Raw genomic sequence first — 17,320 nt, 5'->3', positions numbered from 1 at the left:
CTTCTACAGGGTTCATGTCTGGAGAAGATGCTGGCTACTCTAGTCGAGCGATGTTGTTATCCCGAAGGAAGTCTTTCACAAGATGTGCACGATGGGGGCCAGAATTGTCGTCCATGAAGACGAATGGCTCGCCAATATGCTGCCGATATGGTTGCAGTATCGGTCGGAAAACGTCATTCACGTATCCTACAGCCATTAGGGCGCCTTCCATGACAATCAGCGGCGTAAGTCGGTCCCACGTAATGCCACCCCAAAACATCAGGAAACCTCCACCTTGCTGCACTCGCTGGGCACTGTGTCTAAGGCGTTCAGCCTGACCTGGTTGCCTCCAAACACGCCTCCGACGATTGTCTAGTTGAATGCATTTGCGACACTAATCTATGAAGAGAATGTGACGCCAATCCTGAGCGGTCCATTCGGCATGTTGTTGGGCGCATCTGTACCGCGCTGTACGGTGTAATGTTTGCAGAGATGGACCTAGCCATGTACGTCGGGAATGAAGGTGCGCATCATGCAGCCTACTGCGCAGAGTTTGAGTCGTAACATGACGTCCTGCGGCTGCACGGAAAACATTATTCAACATGGTGGCGTTGCTGTCAGGGTTCCTCCGAGCCATAATCCGTAGTTAGCGGTCATCCACTGCAGTAGTAGCCCTTGGGAGGCCTGAGCGAGGCATGTCATCGACAGTTCCTATCTCTCCGTTTCTCCACAATGCCTTTGGTTCACTTCGAGATGCCTGGTTACTTCCCTTGTTAAGAGCCCTTCTTGGCACAAAGTAACAATGCGGACGCGATCGAACCGCTGTATTGACCGTCTAGGCATGGTTGAACTACAGGCAACACGAGCCGTGTATTTCCTTCCTGGTGGAATGTCTGGAACTGATCGCCTGTCGGACTCCCTCCGTCTAATAGACGCTGCTCATGCGTGGTTTTTTACATCTTTAGGCGGGTTTAGTGACATCTCTGAACAGTCAAAGAGACTATCGCAGTTATTGAATACCCACAGTCAACGTCTATCTTCAGGAGTTCTGGGACTCGGGTGATGCAAAACTTTTTGTGTGTGTGTGTGTATAAATCGCCACATTTGAACATTTGAATCTGTTAGTTACTACCGGATCTAAAACGCTCTGACATCAGGTTTTGACACATTACTCTCTCAATCCCTTCCTGACTTGTTGTTGTTTCCCTCTTTTGTGCTATTTACGGCAATATAATACGCTAGCAGCAATGAGTTGTAACCTGTTCTCAAACGATCGATGAACGGTTCCACATTATTAAGACATGCCAAGTAACATATACTAAATGCTTCACTAGACTTCGAAGTGACAAAAACACATAATACTATTTCTCAACATAGTCCCCAAGTTTCTGTTAACTGCTGTCGGATCATTACACCAATCAATCAGTTCCTCGATGATAGAATTGTGCTGTTTGGACACGGAGCAATTCGAGAATGGAAGTTTCATGGTCCTCAGCATTGGGACATTCCTGCCCTCTCATATGGTCATCCAGCTTGAGCAAAAGATGTGCATCAACTCACACACTCCTGCGATGTTTAGCTCAAACTGTTGGAACCATTTCATTGCGTCCGTTAGCGACATAGCACGTGATCGATAAACGGTCGTTATATCACGGTGAATCTGTGTGCGATATAGACATGTTTCCCACAACTAACGTGCTGCTTCGTGTATTTCAGCATTGCAGTACAGTTCCAGTTGGAACGATGCACTATGATTCCTGCGCCTGCTGTCCGTACAGCAGCAGAACTTACTCTCTAGCTGTCCCGAATTATTTTCTCCCTTCTGACATTGTGCCACTGTTGTTCTTCAATGAACGAATATAATCTGTTTCTTAGCTTGTATTATTAGTGCAAAGGGCACCGACAGAAATAATTTACCTTTGACAAAAATAAGGACAGTACTGGTTGAATCCCTTTCACAAAATGTAAATATAATTGTAACGCGTAAACTTTATCTTCGCCTGTGTTGTGGTCATGAGCACATGGCGTGGCGGGGTAACATGGTTTCGACAGATAGTTGTAACTTTGTATAAAAAATTCCGTAACCGAAAGCAGTCGTTGGGAAGACCCTTGATTGTTACTTCACCACAGAGTCACGACTACGGACAACTTACAGACAAAAGCTGCTGGCTAATGCTCTTCTCTTGGTTGCTCTCACACGAGATCAGGGAACAGAGACGACGCTGCTACCCAGGCAGGTTAAATAAGATGTGTCAACGATGGAAATCGGATTGTCACCATTGATACCCAGTTTTACAATTCATGCGATGCAATCTAGTTAGTAAATTATTAAATTATTAACTCTTGAATTTTGCCACTTTGAACAACTTATTGTAAACACCAGTTGAGAGACAAGCCAGGAGGACGTTAATTGTCTTACACAACAGTGAATCTTTTGAGTAACAAATAATCATATATATCACTGTTACAAACCTGTACCGTTAATGTCAAGTAGTATCAATCTTTCGCTGTAGATAACATTTAAAATTTCCGATTGCTTGTTGGATAGTTGTTGACCTAGTTTCTGCATTTACTGTCAAGCTAGCAATGTAGCTCACACAAAAGAAGATTTTTACAATTATATTCAAAGAATTTAATTTATTAGTACGTAAATGTTACCTTGATCAAAGTGATTATTAAAATTTTGTTTTTATTCTTCTGCACGTTCACAAATTACAGAGTTCACGAAGCACGGAGTTCACGAAGCACAGAGTTCACGAGGCTTGAAATATAGTTTCATCATATTTATGCTGATCTTCTTCAAGGACATCGAAACAAGAGTGAAATCAGCGGCAGATCGCCAGTTTCGAGGGTATTTATTTGGCGACGTAAAATGAGGTGAAGGTGTCCGAAACTTCTTATTGGCACATGCTTTGAGAGATATACCGGACATAAAATCCCGTGTGAGGCCTGCGATCATTTTTATGTTCATAATTGGCAACCAATGCTGTACAAACGCAATAAAATCATGAAATGTTCAATTGAGTCTTTTATTAGAACATGTTATCCAATTCGGGATTACACCCATCTTCCGACATCTGTTACAAAAAAGTACAGAACATAAGTGAACAGCACACTAACCACGTCTTAATGTTACAGAAAATGAGATTAGGTCATAGGAGTTACATACCACAAACTTCAACTTCTTCCTAACCTACGGGGCATACAGCTTTGACAACTCAAAGGAATTGTCCAATAACATAGGACTATAACTACGACACATGCAGTCTTGAGCCGGCCGAAGTGGCCGTGCTGTTAAAGGCGCTGCAGTCTGGAACCGCAAGACCGCTACGGTCGCAGGTTCGAATCCTGCCTCGGGCATGGATGTTTGTGATGTCCTTAGGTTAGCTAGGTTTAACTAGTTCTAAGTTCTAGGGGACTAATGACCTCAGCAGTTGAGTCCCATAGTGCTCAGAGCCATTTGAACCATGCAGTCTTGAAGCAGAGCGTATACCAGTGGTGTACATGTTCCGCTTTTAACCCGCCCATGCTTGCCTGGTGGCCAGGCGGGCAGGCCGCCGCGCGTTGTCACCAGAACGGGCAGGCTGCTTCACTCCTAGCCAAGCCAAGCAGAACCCAACCCGGGCAGGCTGTGGGAAACTTGCTTGCCTGTCGATATTACTGCTGAGCTGCGCTACGCAGCCGTTTAGTCTGCGCTCGCCATTGTCGTATTATGAACGTTAATTAAAAGTTTTTATTTTACCTGAGCACCAAAAGACAAACCCCAACGTTATATAATTGTATATATATATATTAATTTCAGGTAAAAAATATTGGGTTTCATTTGTACGTTCTTCCTTTACGAGTATATTTCGGGCTTATTATCTATATAAATAAAAATGAATTGCCAAATGTGTTGATAAGCGTAAAACTCGAGAACGGCTGGACCAATTCGGCTATTTTTTTCTTTTTTTTGCTGTGTTCGTAATTCTCAGGACAAGGTTTTTATGAAATAAAATTTTGGAAAATCGACCGAAAAATCGGAAAATTTGAGAAAACCTGAAAGTGCGTTTTCATTGTGTCCGTGTGTTTGTATTGGATACAATCTTCACGAAATTTTGCACACTGTACCTTGAAACCAAGAGGAAGATCACAGTCTACATAAAATTTCGTCGGGTGCATGGCAGGGATTACTTTATCTAACGGAATTCGACAAATTGTACGTTTTTATTCCTATCTTGATGAAATTTGTCACACTTGATATTCAAACCAGGATGAAGGGCGCTGTCTGCTTAAAATTCTGAATGGTGCATGGGGGAGGGTACTTCACTTACACAATTCTACACCAACGTACTGTTTTATTCGGATCTCGAAGAAATTTTGCACGCTTGACCATCAAGAGGAACATCACTGTCTACATAATATTTCGGACAGTGCATGGAATTGAGCACCCTACAAAACATTTTGACATCGTTTGCGGCCTCATAAACAAACCAAAACGTTTCCCATGCGGCACTTGAGCTCTGTTTCGTTCAAATGGTTCAAATGGCTCTGAGCACTATGCGACTTAACTTCTGAGGTCATCAGTCGCCTAGAACTTAGAACTAATTAAACCTAACTAACCTAAGGACATCACACACATCCATGCCCGAGGCAGGATTCGAACCTGCGACCGTAGCGAACGCTCGGTTCCGGACTGTAGCGCCTAGAACCCCACGGCCACTCCGGCCGGCTCTCTGTTTCGTTACCAACATGTCTTCGCCAGTTGTCAATTTTTTTCAATCTCACTAAAGTTCGACCTATTCGTTGTGCTGCCCCCACCGTTGCGATAAATGAACTGCGGGATAACTACCTGGCTACTCTAGTCACGGTAGCTTGACAGCGCAACCTGTTGTCAGACGCAGCAAGCTGAACGGGTCCCGAGAAGCTTGGCAGGCCTGCGGGAACCCAAGTAGCCCGGGCTTGCGGGAGCCCAGGTCGGCCGCATTACCCACTATGCCTCAGTACACGCGCACTCTTGTGTTTACGTTGCGGCAGGCTGACCTGCATGAATGGTTGCAGAGGAGCTAGGGGCAAGCAGGCTGCAAGGGGAATTTGTACACCTCTACCGTATACTGACGCTAAACAAGTCAACTAGCAGCGGAGCGCCCTCGGTAGGTGGCGCTGCAGGGTTATGTGCTCCATGCGTTCACATGTAATTTAATAATAATATACTCTGCATATAACATCTAATAGGGTGTAATTACGACTAGCAACCGGAATAGTACATCTGTACACGTTAACACTGAAGGGTTTAAAAAAAATATTTAAAACTCCAAAATTTTTACGTTGCCATACTATACCTATAGTCAGTAATGGCACTAAGCACAACTCAAGCCATATGGAAATATAAAATAAATAATAGAAGGGGGGAAGTTCATTCATGAATAAACCTTTCAACCTCCCAAATCTCTAAAAGAATACCACCAAAATAAATATAACCAAAATTATCCATCATAAACTAAAACCCTGTGATCAGCTCGCGTACACAAACGTCTTAGGCGCCATCTGTTAAAGCCAATGGCAACCACGACGGTGGCAGTCATCCGCCTTCGAATTGTAGCCAAGTGATATTAATGGGCCATGATTTCCCAAACAGAAGCCTTCAAACAACAACTTACGCCCCTCTACCTCATGGAAAAAAGTTTATTGGTGGGAGGAAGAGCATTTTCATAAATTGATTTACGTGCTTCTACAGGTCCCCTTTATGAATTTTTGCATAATGGTGCGTCATTCTCTTGGAAACTGGGCAGGAATTTCGAAATTTGGAGGGAATTTTGCTCTAAGATCTTACTCCCGCAGCTGAGGAGAGTTAGTATGATGTTGACCCCACTACAGGCTGCTCATGATGTCATTCAGTTGGAATATAATTTGTTTAAATTATCATAAATTTGTTTAATTTTGTTTGAATTTATTTAAATTTGTTGACATTTGTTTAAATTTATTATCTACCTACAGCAGTAGCGGCTTAGTTTGTTGTTACCGCGAAAAGTGGCTAAGATATTAATGCTTGTTGAGCTGTCGGTGTTCAGTTAGCGAGATGATGGTGCCAGACAGCCAGAGTTTTTATAGCTGCATGGCATGACCTCAGGCATCCGAGGAGTGCATCCACAGCTCACTGTGTGAAGAATGTAAACGAGCATTAATGCTTGAACATATGAAGAGGAAGAATACGGTCCTGCAAGTAAATGTTTTGCATTAAAGATGCATTACACAATGCATGGAAACCTCTGTTTCTGCTGGGATTCTCAGTCATTTCTAAAACCTTCGTATAAACTCCCACCACACAAGAGACAGCTGCCTCCGATACACCAGACCAAAGAACTAACGCAGTTCGCGAGTTCACCGCTAGAGGGAGCCACGATAGGTACATAATCGTGCAGTTCAGTCCATGGGGACACAGCATCATGATGATGTCACATGTTTTTCACAGTTGCACGTCTGGCCGAGCCAACTACCCCCCCTCTGCGCTCTGGGGGGGAAAACTGGTGGCGAAAGGAATCAGCCTGTTCTGGACTGCTGGAGACAGGAACGAGTGTACTTTGTTTATTTTTTGAACAATTTATTTAGGGACGGATTTCACCTAGTTTATTTATTATGCTGATACAAAACACTCACCCTGACTTGCTTCTGTCGCGATATACAGTTTACAGATCTGGAAACTACTCGTAAATAATTCAGTACACTGATGTACAGAGACACAGATAACTCGTAAATAACCAAAATAATCCAATACACAGCATAAAGACGCGCAAAATACTAGCAGACCACCGAAATAATGCATGCAAACACGCACACGACACTTAAACACCCGAAAATAATTCAGTACTCAAACACTCAGTGCACGTAAAAACGCAGCTTATCAGCTACTCGAAACCTGATTCTACTGGATGGAAAACCTAAGTGCATTCTCTAACACATGGAAACTGCCCAGATGCGGAAGAGGATGGTTTGGTTAGGATATTTTATTTATTTTGCTAGGGAAACAGACGCAAATTTCTATCCTAATTACGTAATTATTCAGAAATATCTGTCCTCATTACACAATAATATGCATAGCGATGCACAAGAACGGCTTAAAATGTTAAAAGCACTTACCGTGCTTGGAAAAAATTTTGGCAGTACCTCTCGAAACTGACCCAAATATCGATCCCAATTACGTAACTAATAAGGAAGCTTCTATATCTACATCCATACTCTGCAAGCCACCTGACGGTGTGTGGCAGAGGGTACCTTGAGTACCTCTATCGATTCTCCCTTCTATTCCAGTCTCGTATAGTTCGTGGAAAGAAACTTGGTCCTAATTACACAACAGACTATATGCATGGCGCTTCACAAGGACTGCAATACTCCACAAAAACTGACAATACCATACAGCTGGTGTTATCCTGCTGGGTAAAAAATCTCGCAGTACCACTCGAAACCAGTGACAGAAACACTCAACTCTACCCTACCCCTACAATCTAGGGGGAACAAGGCTGGGGTGTAAGGTACAATCTTTATTGTTTTTTGTGGAAATAAGTTCAGCTGACTAGATGCTGGTGTTGGACAAAGAAGAGTTTAAAAAAAAGGTATTACCTGAAGGCATATGGCATCTTTCGCTGTTTGAGATCAGACTTCACTGCACATACCTACTAAAATCACCCTCCAACCAAGATAACTGAAGCCAATACATGCTATCACAGCTGGTGGAAAAAATGCGTCAAAGTCATAATTACTCTTCGAAACTGTCGCGAAAAAACCAGCACTCGTACTAAACGGGCTATAATGGATCACAATGGTCATCTACAGTTTCGCTGCCGCCCCTAACTTCTAGAAGGCGCCGCTGTCACGGACTAGACAGGTTCCCAACGCCTCTCGTCCCGGGATGGAAAACACTTCTGTTTAACATCAAGTAGGACGCTCCATCAGGGACCAGACGAGAGTCACAGTATCGTAGAGAACTCACCTGCCGTTCAGCGAGGGATTATTGAACATTAGCAGTTGAGAAGAACAAGAAATAGGTGATTTTTATGCTGTTGGTTACCACATAATGATTGACTGAAAACGCTTGTTTGAGTTGAACAAAGAGTTTTGTAGAGGGGTAATTCGCGTACTTGACTGCAGTATGAGGAATCAGTCGAAATGGAATGCAGAACCATAAGCTAGTCCGTCACTGTTACAGATGAGTCTAAATGTATAGCTCGTCAATCACCTTCAGACTGTAGTTAGGAGACTCTCCACAAAGTTTCCCTGCGTTGGAACTGACGTTTATTTAAAGTCATCCAGTGTGTGTGTGGTATGTTATCGTAGCAGCAGAAACAAAATCATTTTACACTGTGCGACGTCTAGTTTTCTGCGAGAGGACATGGATCAGAATGTGTTAATGGCCGTTTAGAACCTGGCACAGACCTGGAAATCGTGGCGGAAAAAACAAAATGTATAAATGTATGACAGTGTACAAAGCGTGTTACAGCAGAAAAGAATAATGTTTCAAACAACGAGACAGGGGAACAGGGAGCGTCTCTTGCAACTTGCGGTATAGTCCTTTGGATACGATCATTCTCCTACAGTACAGGCGAAGAAACTTTAAACTGGTCTGTGAAGTTGATCAATACCTATTTATTTAATAGGATCGTCACATGTGTTCGATGTCGGCATTCATGCGGTATCTGTTTTCGGTATATGGAAGGAGATAGGTGCGGTAAAAAATTTACTGAGTTCTCTATCGAATGAAGTTTGTGGAGCTTCTGTAGTTCGTATTTTTTTCTCTTTTGGATGGTAAGAATAACTAAGATAGCATGTTGGGGTGATTGGTGTGAATGGGCCCTGACATGAACACCCTAGGCGTAAATGTTTTTCAAGTCCTGAGCGACTGTCAAAATGGTGTGCAGAACATATAAGACGGACGCCTTCCTCTTAATGTCAGAAAGGACCAATCCACAGACAGAAAGTAACTTCGTCACCATCTCTTGTCGCAAGTTGAAGATATGACGCTTACACAAAATGAAGACCTCACAACTGCTGATGTTCCTTAGCGGGAAAAGTTGAGCTGTGTAAAATGCCTTGCACATTACTTACGTATACATAATTCGCACTTTCTCAATAAGTAAGAGTGTGTCGTTCATGTTTCAGTATTGTCCCCTGATCAGTGAACGGTTTCGAATTGAGAGTCACGGTTTCGCGCGGACAAGAATCGATAACAGTTCCGAGGGACGTTTGTCGATCCACACCAGTCGCTCATATGATTACTGCTCCACTGAAACCCAGTAAATTGCGAAGATTACTCTTGCCCTCCTTAAGTCGCGTTCCCAAGAGATGGCACTAATCAACAATGATCGCAATTCAACAGAGGTGTCTCCGTAAGTCAACGGTACATGGCGGTATTCGGCCGCAGGGTTAAGAAAAGACAAACGAAGAAGGGAACTCTGTCTATCGCGGCCGACAGTGGACGGCAAGGCAGACATGTTGCGGTTTACCCACGTCTCCACTCTCTCATAATCAGAATTCATTAAAGTGGGAGGATGAACATTATCAACAGCAGTACGACCAGATTAATTAGGTATCAACTTCCCTGTCCGCCCCGATAGCTGAGTGGTCAGCTTGGCGGATTGCCGTCCTACGGGCCAGGATTCAATTCCCGGGTGGGTCGGAGATTTCCTCCGCTCAGGGTCTGAGTGTTGTGTTGTCTTCATCATCATTTCATCCCCATACGGCGTGCAGGTCGCCCAATGTGGCGCCTGGCATAATACTAGAAGTGACAATGAAATCATACACGTCAACTCATCGAGAGGCGGCCAAGGTTTCGGTGTTCAGCCCACGCGTGAGTGATCCACATACGGTCCTAATATCCGAATCGAAAGGAAAGGCGCTAGATGTATCCACTTCGTAAAGGCATCAACTAGCGATGTCAGTTGCCGGCCATCACCTGCTATAAGAGAAGTAATTTAAAGCCGAACTTGATGTCGAAGCAGATGGTATAACGAAGTCGGTGACTCCACTACTAGTGATCTTAATTTCGATCGCACCCACAACCCTTCCATCGGGTGCTGCTTCAACTATAAAAACTTTGTTTTAATACACTGTACATCTGCAACTCGCAGGGAGGTGCGATTCGCAGTCGTACAAGTCGCGGTAGAGAGAATAATGAACTTCTTGAGTTCCCCGAAAATTCCTAACATTAGGGTACCTTCAGAACAGCCACGGCATTCCATCATTCGAGAATCACAGAGTACTTCCCAGCGGATCGAGGCCTACGCTCCCACACATAGTGTGTCACATCATAGAAAGAAGGTTCTATCAACGGAGTGACGTGTAACATCCTCAGGGAGCGGAATAGTTTCATTGGCTGACGATGAAGTTGGAGAGGGGCGGCCAAAGGTGCTTAGAATATCTAGCAGGGTTAACGTCGGTTGCAAGAAGGCGATCGCCCATCTAATCCGACAAGCAAGATCAATAAATCTAGTTACTATAAGTTGCAGAACAATTCGTAAATTTAACCGACGTCGGATGTTTATACTCCCACACATGCTTCAAGTCCCTAGAGCGTATAAACTTGCTTAAATCCTGACAATAATTAAAATGGGGAGACTGGTCAATAGAACACAGCACTTGGCTAAAATCAGCACCCAAAAACAGACGTAAAGATAAATAATCTGCTGCTTATAAAAACGCGAAAGCGAACATTACCCTGTGTGACTAGCACCAGAGGGCAGTATAGGACAACCAAGGTGTGGTCAAGAAACCTACAGCGTCTCACTCTGTGAGACTAAAGAACCTATACCTCAGCTATGGGGATGCCTCCTCCAAAGAATATTCTAAGACAGTTTCCGTCGAAAATTCAGGAGTCACACTACAAACGGTTCGAAATCCGTGGAAAGGGCAAGTGGTAAATAAAACTTGTTGTAGAAACACAATAGCCGCACAGTAGTCATACATAAACTGACTCATCGAAATTCAACGCCAACGTGATTGTTCCACAGAGCATAATGGAGCCGCCAACAGCTTGTCTCTGTCTAGCGGTATAGGTGTTCAAGGACCTGTGGCACTGGAAGGAGAGGGATTCGCGCCCTCCCATCGGCTTGATGAAGAAGGTATCGAGATTCATCAGACCATTCAACGCTCTACCACTGCGCGAACGTCCAGTGCCGATGGTCACGTGCCCATTTCTGTCGTAGTTGCAGATGTCGCGTTGTTAAGATTGGCACATGCACGGGTCGTCGTCTGCGTAGGTCCATTGTTTGGGGTAATCGGTGCACTTCGCGTTCAGAAACACTTGCACTCTGCCCAGCATTAAGGTCTGACGCCGCCTGTGTTTTACCAGCTGTCCAGTCTACCACGTCCGACATCTGTAATGAGGGATGGCAGCCCAACCTCAAGATGTTTGGACATGGTTTTACCACATGTTGAAGACACTCACCAAAGTACTCCTCGAACGCCCGGAAAGTCTTGCAGTTTCCAAAATGCTAGTGCCGCGTTTCCGGTCCATCAGATTCAGCTCTCCTCAATTCAGATCGCACGCCTTCTCCATTCCACACGCAGACAGCACGCTCACTGATACTACATTCCCCGTGCTTATGTCTGACTAGCAGTCATTCCTCGGCAGGTGAAGCTCCTATTCCCTGGATAGGTTTATAACAGTATTAGGTTAATGTTCATAATGTTCTAGCTGATCACTGTGTATGCTTGAGACATCAAAGGAAGGAGAAGGAAACACACAAGAAAAAACAGAGCAGAATGACTATTCCACTAGTTACCCCCCACAGTCTATCGAGGAGTCTAATAACGAATCCGAGAGCCAGGGGCCAGTACCGGTTGCAACCGACTCTTTACACGCCGCTGCACCTTGAGGCTGCATTTTTTTAAAATTTGACTGTGAGACGTAACAGTCTCTGCAGTCTGTGGAGTAGGCGGGTCTTTTACCGGTTCCTTGTCAATCCGTGATTTTCCAGGGTCAGAGGCTTGGACCAAAGAAGGGTCAGTCTGCAAGGCGTGCCGACTCTCTAATGGAGGGGTGAATCTCAAGGAAACAACACTGAATCCGCCACGGGATTCGCAGTTCATGGCAAATCATAAGTCCCATAGTCGAGAACAGATAGAGGAAGAGGAGGGCATTGTGGAACTACCGATTCTACTTGATCTCTAGGCTACTGAGGAGGCGACTCCAGCACACACTCGCTCTGGGGCGGCCCACATGAACCACCCCAGCAACAGCGGGAATACCAGGGGCTGCCTGCCCGATCTCCAGCTCGGCAGGGCTATGTCGTACAACACTACTGGCAGGAGTGACAGATAAATGTGGCTCAGGACAAGGTGGGGCAGCGGAAGCCACAACTAACTCATAACCAACCCGAGCGCGGCGACTACTATTACGAATCGCTCGTGCCGCTGTCGAAGCAACAGCAGCAGTTGTACCAGTGACAGTAGTTGGGTCTGGCTTGGCTTGCAACGGCGGAGAATCACCTGCACTGATAGTGGAAACTGTTGGATGACCACCAGAAACGAGAAAAGATGTAGCTCTATGTTCGTTACCGGGGGATAAAATCAGCAACCGTCAACTTAGTGCGTTGTCCCAAAGAAGACCGTAAAACAAAAACTCTTCGCGGACAGTTAATTCGAAGATGGCCATGTTCACTGCACAGAAAACATTTCCTCACCTTTCCGCTCTACGAAACATGAATATGACAGCCACAAATTTTTAAATGAGGTGGAATATACTTTTTAATTTGCATTTGCAACGAACGTATGCTGCTGTAACAAATTAGTGTGTTGACTTGACCGCCGTTCACAGTGAATGTCTCCCAAGTGACCATATCGTGCCAAAATTTCCTTAGGATAAATATCCTCCACCTCCGTAAGAAGATAGCATATTCAGACATTGATATATTCAACGCTCACATTCACGAGCGGCACCACACTGACCGAACCATGTGCATGCTAGAAGGGAACCTGGTTTCCATGCTTTAATAGGAACTTGTCAGGTTGTTGAGGATATAAATTTAGAAAATAACACATATGTCTGTGTAAAAACATGCGATATTCAAGTGGTTCGAGGTAACACGAAAACTTCCAGTAACCAGACGTTGATTTCTACATACCCGAAAGGCACATTACGTGTCGGCTTATCGAATGAAAAACTCACCGTGCCTTTCCGAGGGACACTCTTACACGTCATGAGAAACAAGAAGGAGCGGACTAAGATGCTGTCAGACTCACACACAACGAAGGACAAGAATAGATTTATCTCTTTATTTTTCTCAGTTTTACTACATCACACATTTTTCTTAAACCTTTTTCAGCTAGGCTAACATTATTTCGAATGCCAGGGCTGTGAAGTACTTGTTCCTAAATAGACAGAGTAGAAGCAGTACCGTTTTAAGCGCCATGGTGTTGTCTATTTAGACAAACGCCATGTATTACGGTGCAAGAATAGTAGTATCAGGTTGTACCATATGACCTGAATCATTTGATTGAAAACGTTCAGTACATTATACAAAACGTTCCTTTGCAGGGTCAGGGTTACCACAATCCAATGGAAGTGCGCATAGTGGTAAGGGTTTCAACAACCTTATGCATATTACATCTCCTTTCAATAGCCCATACGAATTTGCCCTACTCTTGAACAGTGCTGAACATCGCGCCGCAATGTTCACAGCCGTCACGAATCGGCCCTGAGTTTCTGCAGTTGTCCAGTTCTGAGATAGGGAAAATCAGTTTCTGTGTCAATTATATATGCCAACAGGGACGGCATGTAGATTCTGGCATTTAGCAGTCAGTCGAATTCTGTGTGGGACCAATACTTAATTTAGTCCAGATGGCGGTAGAATTTGAATCCTTTCAGCTGTCTGCAGTATAAGTCGTTAAATAGTCCATCGACACTGCCTCCACATTGATTCTCTTGCGTTGTGATTTCTAGCAGCTGGGATGATTGAATGTATATATTGAATATAGCATCAATGTTGATTCATTCGTCTATTTCTGCATACAGTGTAGTCAAGCGCTCTGCCATGCTTCACTACTAACGAGTCACAAACAATAGTGAAACATAAAGATTAAATTAACGATGTCGTCTTTCAGAATGAAGAACTTTGCTGTTCATAGACTGGTGCTAGATAAACAGAAGATATATCATCAACAAACATCAACGAAATCTGAATATGCTGAAGTACCGGTACGTCAAAAACTGAAGCAACGAAACACATTGGTAAAGAATGGTAACATAGTACAGTAAACTGGTACTGACACATCAATAACATACCTTCGTTTCCAAAGAAGTCGTCAGTGCAGTGTTCAAATTATGCACTGGTAGAAAAGGATCTGACAATAAATCTACGTGTCTGAGACTGTCAATAGATGTCACCAGTCAGAGATCAGGTGCGTTGAACTTCATGCCAAACATACACAAGACTTGTGAACGTAACGACGTGTGCAAATACTCCGGTAGAATCAGCGACTGTTTGATTGGCTCACCATCTCATGTCTTCCGAGACGATGGACGTTCCCGTAATACCCATGTATGTAGCACAACCTTTTTTGCTCGTTTCGGCACATGTTTCAGTGGCCGTTGCAGGTGTCGTAAAAAGCTGTTAGACAATCAAGAGACCATAAGATACTTGATTCCATAACACATTTCATCATTTTATCTACGAATGCAGATGTGTGAACTGAGTGAAGTGTTACTAGATTTGAATTCAGTACGCATCACAAAAATATCCCGCTTGTATCATATATTTATTTATTTACAGCAGCCCTCGAATAGAGTGGGGAAAAGTGACGTTGCCAACTGTAAAGACGAAAAAAGGCGTAAAATGCCGTACGCGATAAAGAGTCGAATATAATACCAGGAAGACATCACAGATTTAAAATATGATCCCGACTTCAGAATCCCTTTCTATTCTGCCCCTCATTGGCATAGTTAATAACTTGTATGAAAATCTCTAACTAATACGTCAGACGGGAAAGTTTGACCCACAGGTAAATGCCAAATGCGAACATTTCGCTATGGTCTACCATACCTGTCACCTGTAATTTTGTGCTACGTACTTGGTAAACTAGCGAACAACTAACGGTGAATGCATGCTTTGCTGGTGTTTTAAATTTCACTTTTGTTGCCGACGCATAAGTCGCCACCATTCCAATGCATGCGCAGCCTCTTGCAGCTAGCGATGTCGGATGGCGCTTTGGGCAGTGCGACTGTGGATCCTACTAATTGAAGCTGTCTGCCGTCTATTGCAGAGTGACAAAGCGAGTTCTCTTCTACGAACAGGTAGGAACGTGCAGCGGAGTCCACCCCACTGGATCTTTGGCTGAAAGTGTTTGCTTTTGCTGGCTCGGTTTCGTCAGGGAGAGCGCCTGCATTGTTTTTTCCAATGTGCTAATAGTCGTCTGCATAATGTTGTGAGTCCTGGTTTTATTCGTTGCATGTCCAGTAGTGCTGGCTGGTTTATTTGTTATCCAGAGGTGCTTTGGTTGAGTTTCTGCAAACCGTTGGTCTCCATGGCCTAAGGCGAATGTACTTTGTTAAGGTTATAACTGAACTGTCTCCAGTCGTATTGGTTGCTGTATTTAACAGGAGCTCACTTTTGGGACAAGATGGAATAATCTTACCATGGTATAGTGTCACAGTCATTTTAAATCAAAATTTCGCCATTTGACTGTATATATCGTTTATGCTACTGTACAGTCGTGATTTCGGCCTTTTGCCATTTTTAAGTACTACGATATTGGGCACGATAGAACTTCTGTAAACGACGTCATAGTTTAAGTATGTTAAACTTGTTTAATGGGACGCCTGCACTATATTACAAAGTTAAAAATATCTCGCAAATGACTTTCATTTATAGAAGTCTGATCATACGCAGCAGTGTGGTACATGAGAATGGCGAAGTCCGAAATAGCGATTGTACAATACCATAAACCATCTACACAATCAAATGGTAGAAATTTCATTTAAAAAGTTATAGTACAATTTTAATCTGCTGCCGGCCGGTGTTGGCGAGCGGTTCTAGGCGCTTCAGTCTGGAGCCGCGCAACCGCTATGGTAGCATGTTAGAATCCTGCCTCGGGCATGGATGTGTGTGATGTCCTTAGGTTAGTTAGGTTAAAGTAGTTCTAAGTTCTAGGGGACTAATGACCTCAGATATTAAGTCCCGTAGTGTTTGGATCAACTTGAACCAGTTTAAAATTCTTTCAAATATTAGGAGCGCTTATTTTTCAACAGGAGAATTTTTTGTTTTATTGAGCCTTAATGTCACTCGTGTTACTACTACATTTTTCCATGCATGTATAATTAGGTATTCATAAATTTTTCTCTTGAATTTATTGTATTATCCTGTCTTTCAGAAATTACTAAGTAAGTTTTGAATTGTATATTGTTGTTTTCCTCTAGAGGTAGAATGGAAATTTTTGAAATAAAAGTGTAATGTGTTTTGAAGAAAAGTTTCACCTCCACCTCAGCTTAGCATTTCCACTCGCTTATTTCGTAACACTATGCTAGCAGAGCACGGCTAGAGACTGGCGAGATGTGTGAGAAATAAAAAAAAATTATTTTGTCATGGAGAAATAATAACTAATTTGCTGATTTATATAATTAGTCTTGTATTTAATTTAGTGTAATTTCCTTACTACTGCTCTGTTTCAGCATGGCAGGCAGAGAGGTACGCGAGGTTGTGCAGAGAAAAGCTCATTTACATGTTAAAGACCATGATGCTGACATGTGGGGACATTTGTCAGGGACTGCAGGTTTCTCTAGGATGTTGTTGCACTTCTCACGATCCTGCCAGACTACCAGGAAGCAGAGGTGAGTGATGCCATCTCCAGCAGTAACACTGCTTTAGCAGAGTTGGTTCGCTAACTTTGAGGAGGGTATAGATTCTATGTTACTCGCAGGTTAATGCTATTAGAGTCCGCATTGTTCATTATGACATCAGGGCTCCGGATCTGTGCATTATCAGACAGGGTATGTTAGCCCAAGTGGGGAAGTTCCTCAAAGTGAAGCTGATCTCCCTCTTAAGTCAACAGATACGAGATCAAATTCGTCGTGTGTCCACTTATATAGCTAATGTGGTCGGCGAGTTACATGATGGTGGCATACTGCAGAAGATGCTACCCAGGAAGTGGAATTATTATTAGTATTTGGAATTGCAGTACTGAACGTTACTATCAGTTGTTGAGTCGCTAAATGTATGTGAGGTTGTAGAAGTCTTTATCTGAGGACATGCAGTGGAAACTATCTATAAAAATTCAGAGAGCTAATTATTCGATATAATGTACACGTACACGCTCGACATTAGCTAACCAACAAGCGTTATTTTGGGGTGCAACGACCTGAACAGCAGTTACAATG

General features: G+C 43.5%; 1 protein-coding gene across 1 annotated transcript in view; it reads left to right on the top strand.

Moving 5' to 3' along the window:
- LOC124620212 (serine/threonine-protein phosphatase 2A 65 kDa regulatory subunit A beta isoform-like) overlaps positions 1-17,320 on the top strand; it is a 147,760-nt gene that overhangs the window by 117,386 nt on the left and 13,054 nt on the right. The window lies entirely within an intron of this gene.

Source organism: Schistocerca americana, chromosome 6 (genome assembly GCF_021461395.2).
Source record: "Schistocerca americana isolate TAMUIC-IGC-003095 chromosome 6, iqSchAmer2.1, whole genome shotgun sequence".
In the NCBI taxonomy this organism is placed as follows: domain Eukaryota; kingdom Metazoa; phylum Arthropoda; class Insecta; order Orthoptera; family Acrididae; genus Schistocerca; species Schistocerca americana.
Note: the sequence above shows the minus strand (reverse complement) of the source record. Positions and strands in the feature narration are given on the sequence as shown.